Below are 10,554 nucleotides of genomic sequence, written 5' to 3' on the forward strand. Positions count from 1 at the left end.
AAGATAAATTATTTAAATTAAGGTAGAACAAAATTATGTAAAGATAAACGAAAAGAAAATTATATACAAGTGAGCGAAAATAAAAAATGAAAGTAGACATAATATATATAAAAGAATTACGCGAATTATTAGGTTAAAAATTAAAAGGAGACGTAATAACACGTAAAAACAGAAAAACAGATACGAGAAAATAAAATTTAACACACTATAAGACGGGAAATACTAGGGGTATTCATGATCTTTAGTTTAACATGGGAAAGTTAAACGGAATAAGTTATGTTAGTAGTTAAATGGAATAACTTATGTTAAATGGAGAAATATTTCATTCTTTTAGCATGTTAAAACCATATAACATGGTTGAGAGTCTGTTACTAGGTCTCCTAACTGGAGAATAACGTAATGCAACTGACCAGCTGAGCTCGTCACCATTTTGTTTGTTGTGTTAGGTTGCTTGCTCGTAGTTTTATATATATATATTTTTTTTTTTTTGCTAGTATTGTTTTGGATGTTTTTAAACTAATGAAGCAATGAACGACAGTTGTCAATTAGCTCATCTTGATTCTTTTTCTCACCATTTAAAAGATCAATAAGACACTCAGTGGCCAAACTATCACACAACTTCCACTTTTCACTCAATTTAGGCACATCGTAATAAATTGCTTAAACCAAAACTTATAAGTAAGTAATAAGAAGATGTTTAGGAAGGAAAGGTTATAAAATAAGTTGCCAGGAAAACATTTAACCTAATAGTTTGTGTAATTTTGTTTTTATATTTTTATCATTGTCTGATTTATATTAAAACTATTTTTATTCCTTCTTTTTGGTTCATTTGTATATAATTTTCTTTTCACTTATATTTACATAATTTTAACCCGAATTTAATTTAACTTTTTTTATCTTATTATCCTACTATGTCAGACTACCTTTTGTGTCTTTTTAGCTCTGACGAAGCTCTACAAAGTGGGGCAAAACGTCGGCAAATAAATTAAAGTTAACAATTTTTTTGTTTTGACCGCACATCCGACCATCTTCCCAGTAGTTTGAAATAAAAATTTATTTTTTGATAATTTTATTATATATCTCAGGATAGTGAATATACAATATAGTGCTGGTGAATAATTCTTAGAAGGTAATATTTTAAAATGAAACACTATAATTGATTCCTCATTTTGATCTAAGTCACTTGTGATATGATTTTTGTGATTCAAAAATATTGAAAAACAATATTTAAAAAATATATCGATCCGAAACCCAACCAAACTAACAATGAGCTCATGATATGGAATGTTGAGCTGGCAACTGTTGTTTATTAGCTGGCGTTGAAACAACAAGGATGTAGGTCAGAGAGATAGGGGCCAGATATGCTGTTCCCTTGCCAGCCGCTGTCGCAGCCAGCGGGGCAGTCGACATTTGGATCTCTTGTATAATTTTAGAATACTTAGTCACGTGCTGAGTGAACTGCTGTTTGTTAGTAGTAACCCTGACCTCATTGGTTGAGATGGGGGGGATGTTTGCCTCTTTGTGGGCTGTCTTAAATCTCTTTTTTTTCAACAATTATTATGAAGACAATCGCAGATGGTTAAAAAACAACAATGTTTCATTTTTCGTATGTTCTGCTGCAATCCTCTGATATTCAACATTCTCTGAGGTGAAAACTGCACCTCATTCTATTTCATCCTAAAAATCTGTAACCATTTTAATTTTTTTTTACTTACAAAGGGAGGGTACACACGAGGGATCATCGACTTAAAAGGAATTATTTTAGGTGATAATATGTCGAAAATTATTAGGATACCTACCGAGAGTTCGTGTCAAAGTTGATTAAAAAGGGGAAAAAATATTAATACAATATAATCTCGATGATATTGAATATATGCTAGATTTTATCCCTTTATAAAAAAGAAAAAGTAATTTGAAATTAATAATAACTTCTTAATTGTTTTATTTGATATCTGCAAATCCTGATTGATATTTGCTCAAGTCTTCTTTTTTAGTTTCGTGTAGTGGGGGTAGTTCTGCTCGCGTCCTTATCATTGATACACGTGCCTCCTGGATAGCGCTAAATGAGCAGTAGCTGTCGCCACAACAGCCGATAGAATATGATAACTACGGCACTTAACCGTAATGCAAACGGCCTTGCTAAAGGCCATCACAACTCCAAGCTCAAAATTATTTTTTGGAATGCTGGAGGTCTAACACATGACAAACTTACAGAATTGCAGTTTATTTTGGAAAAATACTATATTGGCGTTGTTGGTCTTTGCGAATGTGGAGCTTCAACTGAAAAAGATTTTTTATTTTAAGTATAAAAGGATACTAAATGAAAATATTGACACGTAGACGCCTAGTGGCCTCAGGAATGGTAGTTTATGTTAAAAACCATCTAGTCACTAAAATCGATATAATTACGACTATGACTGTAACAGAAAAGTCTGAGTTGATCCGTGCCAAAGTATGGAATAGGTGATGCAAGAGGAAGATATATTTCATCAATAGCCCACCGGGTAACAAGCTGCCTCTTGAAGATCTTTTGGAAGGCTGGGATGACCACTCATTACTGATGGGAGACGTTAATGCACACTCATGGATTTGGGGTTATAAAACGAATAATCAGGCAGTTGAATGTAGTTGAAGATTTTATCTAATCGGGACAATGTGATTTCGTAGATTATGTGCAGAAGCAACCAACATTTCTCTCCTATAAAGGTGACCAGACGCACCCTGACATTGTTCTCTGCCATCCATCACTTACGCGGAAAATTAAACACGATCTCATTACACCTCTAACCATCTAAGTGAAAGTTAAACGGAATAAGTTATGTTAGTAGTTAAATGGAATAACTTATGTTAAATGGAGAAATATTTCCTTCTATTAGCATGTTAAAACCATATAACCTGGTTGAGAGTCTGTTACTAGGTTTGTTAAATGTAGAATGACGTCACACAATAGACCAGCTGAGCTCGTCACCATTTTGTTTATTGTTTTGTTCACCATATTGTCGTGTTAGGTTACTTAAACTAGTGCTCGTAGTTTGTGTTTCGATTGTGTTAGTATTGTTATAAATATTTTAAAAACTCATAAAACAATGGATGACAATAATAAGAGTGTAATTGTGTAAAGTGACAGTTGTCAATCAGCAAATCTTGATTCTCTTTCTCAACTAGAAGCCAAACTTTTAGACAACTTCTACTTTTCACTCAATTGAGACATGTTGTAATAATAACTTTATGTAGTAATAACTTTAATAATTGTAATTACTTTAATAAAAACTTAATAGTGAACAATAACGTAAAGTTGTGGAAGGAAAGGTTGTAACCCAAGATACTCCGAAAATTCGCAAGGAGCTCTTATGCATTTAACAATAAACATTACTTTTAATATGGCTGCTCACAATCCTATACTTATAACATCTAGCATGATAAAACATTTTACATTTAACACAATAATACCCCTAATATCTGGTGTGGAATTTAGTGTACCATGGACTTCGAAGCTATTTTAGATGGTATTAGTTTCTAGCAATAGTTTCAGACATATTTAATACGCATTAAAAAGTTAATAATTATCTTTGTTCTTTTAATTTCCCTGGACGATAATTTTTTGGCTCTTTAAACAATTATTGTTTTTTTTTTTACGTAAGTAGATAAGCCGTATATCTGTATTTCAGCTAGAAGTATTAATAAGTAAGTCATATTATTCATTCATAATACATTTTACTGGCCCAAAAAACGCGATAGTGAAATATTGAAATCAAATAATCAGCCATACTGTGCATATTTTTCATATTTACGAACAAATAACAAAACTTATGAATTGAAGTTGATAAAAAAATTAAATTGCATTTTAAGTAAGTAAAAATCTATCTTGATAGATGCTATAGATAAAAATCTATCTTGATAGAGTGCCGGAATCCTATATCTCGAAAACTTTAACAAAAAAATAGTTTTCAACATATATATTACTTATCCAAACATACCTCTCTGGAATGCACCTGAAATACAGTTTATAAACATATTATACATTTCACGTGCCTTCTTCACCTTTAGACTGTGCCTTTGACGAGTCCACCGCGGCACATTTATAAGATAAAAAATAAATCTTGTATACAGAAAAATTGGCCACCCGTGGTCTAAAACATGTTCTTAATTCTTATGCCATAGAATTATAATTCTTTGAATTTATGAAATCTGTACGTGATGGAATAAAACTGAATTAATTTTAAATTTCTCAAAAATAATCCAAAATCATCAAATCAAATTTTGTATGAGGATCTAAGTAATAAGGCATTTAAAATTTGAATTTTATTGAATAAATCTCGCTGTCTGACCTAGAATAGAACTTCTTGACAGTGATATTCCTAGCAATCATCGATCACAAAGATCCTTGGACAAAGAAATCGATGTTTGAACAAAGCAGATCCTTACAACATTGCACCGGGACGATTACACATTTCCTTCCCTTGCACAAAGAGTGACCTTTGCAGTGCATCGAACCCATGGCTCTGCGTTGTGCCTGCACTTCCTTCTCTTATCTGATACCTTCCTCATAGAGGCAACTACTTCAAGTTCCCTCTCCTTTTATCTTATATTATGTATTTTATCTTCATTTATTTATTACCAATTATTTTAATTTTTTTATTATTATTGATATAATAACCTGTTGAGTGTAGTAAATTAGAATTCTGTAGGTAGTCCGGGAGGTGGTCAATAGAGATATCAAAATAGTAAAAGAATACTATTTATTGTTAACCAAAGCTTCGCCCCACTTAACAACAACATACAAACATTATAGAATTGGTAGAACATTAAAATAAAAAACATTTCAAAACAATTGTTATCTTTATAAATTATATATTAAAAAAATGATAATAATATGAGGAAGTATGCATGTAGGTGGACCTGAAACTAGTTATTAATAAATACGACACGGTGTAATAAAGTTCTAAATTCAGATTTAGACCAATAAATCGCAGAAGAATACTCGTTAGAAACAGTTATAAATATGTTACAGTGGTAAGTATAAAAAGTAAAACAAATAGGTGAAGTAAATATGGCATAGGTGAGGTACAGTAATATGTGAAATGGATATATTAAGAAAATTGATAAAAATAACTAGTAAACATAGAATGAAGTATCTGTCATATTGAAACAGAGATGATGACTGAGGAACGGAAAGTCAGGTAGAAAATGTCTCCACTTCTTCCGCTGACCCTTAGGAATGGTAAGTTTTTTATAATATAATACATATTTATTGACCGTCACTCGGACTACCTTTCTAAAATCTACTTCATACTACTATCTTCAGTCAACTATCTTCTTCCAATATAAATTAAAATTCGAATGAGGAGAGTAGCTAATGTTTAAATAAAATAATTAATATCTAAGTCAAGTCTCATTCTTTATTATTTCTCTAACATTCCAAAGAAATAACAATAAAATGTCTAAAAATACATAATGCAGACAGGGTCTGGTAAATGAATTATACAAACGACTAACGGGGAATAGACAGCTGATTTAAGACCGTAGATTGTTGACCCGTTGCTAGGAGATAACAACTAAATAACCCTCCACTGATCGTTATTCTTACATTTGAATATTATAATAAAAACATAAGTACATTTGTTTCTTCTAAAAATAAAATAATACGAAGAAAACTAAATATAATTAAATTAAATTCTTTTCTTTTTTTTTAAATACTTTCTTTTATTTATTGATAGATATCTACACACGCAATCTACCACACAGTTGTAGGCAATAGGTAATAATGATGAATGATCTCATACATACTAAAATAAAATAAATAAATTAATAAAAAAAAACTCTTAAAATATATACAAACAGAAGAATAAACAAAATGAACATAATCAAACTATGTGTATAAAAATAAATAAATAAAATAATATAGTCTCTAGTCATATTTACACCCTAATATACAATATTTACACAATCGACCTGAGGATCCCTGAGCCCACTCTATCCCCATGTGTGAGGGGTAAAGCAGAGCTTAAAAGATCCCAGCGTATCCCTCTCGCCGCATCACTTGTAGTGAGTCAATGGAAGCTGAACAAGTGCGCTAATGCCGCAAACACTCAACTGAATCTGACCACTGCCAGAACTCCAATTGTCCATTTTTATTTTAATAATTCTCTTGGCCACTGCCGTTTCAACCTTCTAGGTGGGCTGTAGAGATGGGTGGAACTAGATAAGGTTTGGACCAAAGGATTAGGATGGTTGGAAAGGTTTATATGGAATTTTGAGAATTTGGTTGGTATGAGGTCAAGGACAAAAGGCATATGTAGGTCATGGTGTAGTGTTCTGTTGGAAACGTAATAGGGTGCATTAACTATGGTTCTAAGGATTTTGGATTGAAAGGATTGGATACGTTTGAGGACGGTTTAGCTGTTCCCCAAAGCTCAAGTCCGTAGGTCCAGATAGGTCGGAGTATAGTCTTATAAATTAGTAGTTTTCTAGGTTTTCTAGTGAGAGGTGAGAGGTCCGGCTGAGCAGTCGGTATAGTTGGCTGAATCAATTAAATTCTAAGACTATTTCTAAATATAACTTGGAGTTAACAAATATTAAATACCTTTCTGAAGTATAAATTACATCAACACCGTACACATTTCATATATCATATTTTCAACTTAATATCACCTTTTATTATACATTAAATTTAACAAACAACATTAATATTAATAATTTATAATATTAATAAATTTATACCTTAAGTATAAATTTAAACCACTCATCCAATTATTTAAAAACTTTTTGCAGGCTTTTTCTCAGGTTATCAATACTAGTGAAATCACCCTATGAAACAATAAATTAATAGGGAACCATATTAATTATTAATAAGCCTACCTTAGCCTATGTCTAGCTACCTATTTTGTTACTGTTTCATAAATTTTAATTGTTAACTTGTTCATTAAGTTAATTGTAAAATAGTAACATGAAATTTACTCATTTTTCATTAATTAAATGTCCTTAAAATCTCTGTATAGTGATTCTAATCCAGATTTCTTGTGTCTGTTTTGAAATTCACTGAATATTTAATGTTTTCTGATATATAAATAGACTCAAAAATTCGTCTTCTTCTTCTTAAACATATTATTTTCTTTATGTAAAATTTTTGTGTTGTCCGAAATTATTCAGGCCTAGTACAAGAGACCAAGAGGAGAAAAGAGGCAGTAATTTCACCCCAATTTTTTATTACTTTAATGAAAACTATGTATAGTTACTAGACAAAATTGATGAGTCTGCCAAGTATAGGTAGGAGGAATAAAAAATTGTGGCTGTTTCAAAACGTTAAAAAAAAAAATTAATTTTTCATTCAAAGCCCTATTTCTTTAAAACTACAAACAACACTAGAAAATGGAAGAGAACATAATTTAAAGTAGAGTAAATTTTCTAAAATATGAGCCATAATAGACATATGCATGTTTAATAGTTCGCGAGATATAGCGTTTTAAATATTTCATAAAGAATGCCCTGAACAATCAGCAGTTAGTGAATTTATTTTGAGAAACCTATATCTCGAAAATTATTCGACATAGAGATGTCTATAAGCACTCAAAATAAAGCTAGTTTAATGAGCTATAAAATAGTTCCGGACATTTAATTTTGTAGGAGTATTAGTTTTCATGATATTCGACAAACTAAATTCACAAAATGTTGATTTCTAGTTGTTCGGACAAAAATTTTAATGTATAAAACTATATATATCTCAGGAACAACGTACGTACACATGTCTGTGATCACTCAAATCAAAGCTAGTTATATCTACTATAAAATAGTGTATGCTCTTCATCTTTGTAGGAGTAGTATTTCTCATAATATTTTCCAAAAAAAAAAAAAAACTCTAAACAACTAGAAATTGACATTTTGTGGTTTTTTGTTTTGGAAAATATTACAAAATCTACTACTCCTATTAAGATAAACATCATAAAGCACTTTATAGTACATTCAATTAGCTTTAATTTGAGTGCTAATAGACATCTGTACGTCTTATGTTCCCTGAGATATAGATTTATCAAAATAGATTTACTGACCAATCATCTTCTGAGGTGCCTGGAGTCTAAAAAAAAGCAAGTTTTTTCAGACGGTCTGTGTGTCTGTATGTGAACAGCGTAGCTAAAAAAAAAAAAGTCGAACGAAATTGAAATTACATATTTAAGGGTGTTATGTGCTATGATATGGTATGATGGCAGCAACTTTTTCGATAAAACCGATTTACCGATTTTTTTATTAAATCCAAAATGGCTTCAACGATTTTGATTAAGCTCAATCAGGAATCAGTCTTTAATGTTTTATAACTCTTTAATGTTGGATACGTTTTATTCTCGTTTAAGTAGACTTTCGGTGTTTAAATGCTAAATTTTCTAAAAAATCTTCATTTTTTCTTGGGTTCACTCAGCCTGATAAAGTGGGTACCCTTAATTGGGGAAAATCTTGCATTCTGTACAATTCATCTTCTTGCACAACCTTATAAAGTGATGTATCCTTTACTGGCATGGGTTCTAGCGATAAGGATTTTATACATATATATTAAAATATGTAGATCATAAATTATAAAATAATTTATATTTTAACATATATTTTAGTTTTAAAATGCATTGTTCGACAAAGCTATGAAGTACGAGTATATAGACAAAATATTATTCTTATAATAATTTAGTATAATAATATGATCCTGTATATAGTTCTTGTATTAATATGTTAAGCTAGCTTGTGTATTATTAAAAAATACCTTTTTGGAAAAACAAAAACAGGTTATGAAGGTAAAGGTGGAATTAGGGCTGATCATACTAGTTAGGGGAGAATATATAACATTTCCATCTGTAACCCTTACTGCTGTTTTAATAAAAAAAGGTGAAATTCCAAGAATGTCCACAAAAAATTTTAGATTTCTGATTTTTTTTTTTAATTATATTTGTATGCATTGTTTTCAAGACTAAAATTACTATCTGATTCTGGAGACATTTTAATTAAATAGATTAAATACATTTAGGTGATATAAAACGAATTTTTGTGTGATACATTGTGTTGGAATATTCAGGAATAAAGTAAGAAAGTGATAAAAATAAGGCTATAAATATTTATGATGAATTGAATAATCAATAGCACTAAGACTTCTTGATTAATATTTATTATTAAACACGAAAACAAAGCAATAGTGATTTTGTTCCTTACTAATAATGAAAATACTGCAGGGAAAGGATTTCCTTCGCGAATAATTAAGAAGTTGATGTTTTATAACAAGCAACCCTTCATTTCGACTATCAAATATTAAATATATTTGATTTATTTATTTTTTCTAATTGATAACAGTATTAATTAAATGTACAAACTAGTAATGGTGATGAAAGTTGTATTACATTAGTATGATATAGTTTTGTGGTGAATTTACTCATCGGTAGAACTCTAATTAATCATATTAGATTACATACGATGCATTTCATGATGGCCCCTTGTAGCCGTGGGAGTTGAGGCGTAGGTATTAACAACTGTGGGATTGTGGCGGTCCCACAACATTAAAACTTGACTCCTACCATGGCTAGAATAGAGTGGTACCCAATAGATAACCCTCTCAAATGACCAAGAAGGAGGTTACAAAAATAAAAATATATTTATTTCATGATACCTAGTAATCAAAAGGAATATGCCAACCAATATTCCATGTAACTAAAAAGAAATAAATATATCAATTATAACAACAAATATCCACATAGTTGAAACTACACAGCATAGTTAACATTAGTAAAGAACAATTTGTTTTGAAACCTGTTAATATAAATAGTTATAGCATAAAATAATATAAATAATCACAGTATAAATTTTATTTAATATATGCTGAAATTATACTTGATTTTATTTTATTGTTAATTGTTCTTTTCCCCTAACATATTTTAATTTTTTTCTAGATTTTTATCATTATTTATATATTTGTATATATTTTCCATTATTTTTAATTTCACAATTTCTCTCTTTACCGAACATAACTTTATTTTTCTTCATCAAACAAAAAAATGTGTATATCATTAAAATAGTTACACATAAAAATCCAACATGGTCATCTAAAATAATATTTAATTAAATTCAAAATATCATTCTATATGCATGCATACTAAATAATAAAAATAAAGACATTAAGCTGAAAGTAATAAATATAAATGTGGTAATTTTAAAAAGATATGAATATTTAGAAAATCAAATTAGAAGTTTTCCCCGAACAACTAGAAATCAATATTTTGTTAATTTATTTTGGCTAATATCATGAGCCCTATTAGTACTACGAAGACAAACGTCATAAACTCCTTTATATCACATTAAACTAGCTTTTATTGAAGTTTTTATTAAAGTAATCATACATTAGGTTGAAATAACTGACTTTTTCCCGCCGAGATCAAGAAAGGCCTAAGATAATAAAAAAAACAACTATGTATTAGCACCCAACATCTAGCTCCATTTTGCAGGACTTCAGAGTGCTAAATAATATTAATAAATAATTTTTTTTTCTATCATATATCTTTATTGACCGCCACCAGGACTTTCTTACTA

This window comes from Halyomorpha halys, unplaced genomic scaffold (genome assembly GCF_000696795.3).
Source record: "Halyomorpha halys isolate HHAL.00 unplaced genomic scaffold, Hhal_1.1 Scaffold1060.1, whole genome shotgun sequence".
Classification (NCBI taxonomy): domain Eukaryota; kingdom Metazoa; phylum Arthropoda; class Insecta; order Hemiptera; family Pentatomidae; genus Halyomorpha; species Halyomorpha halys.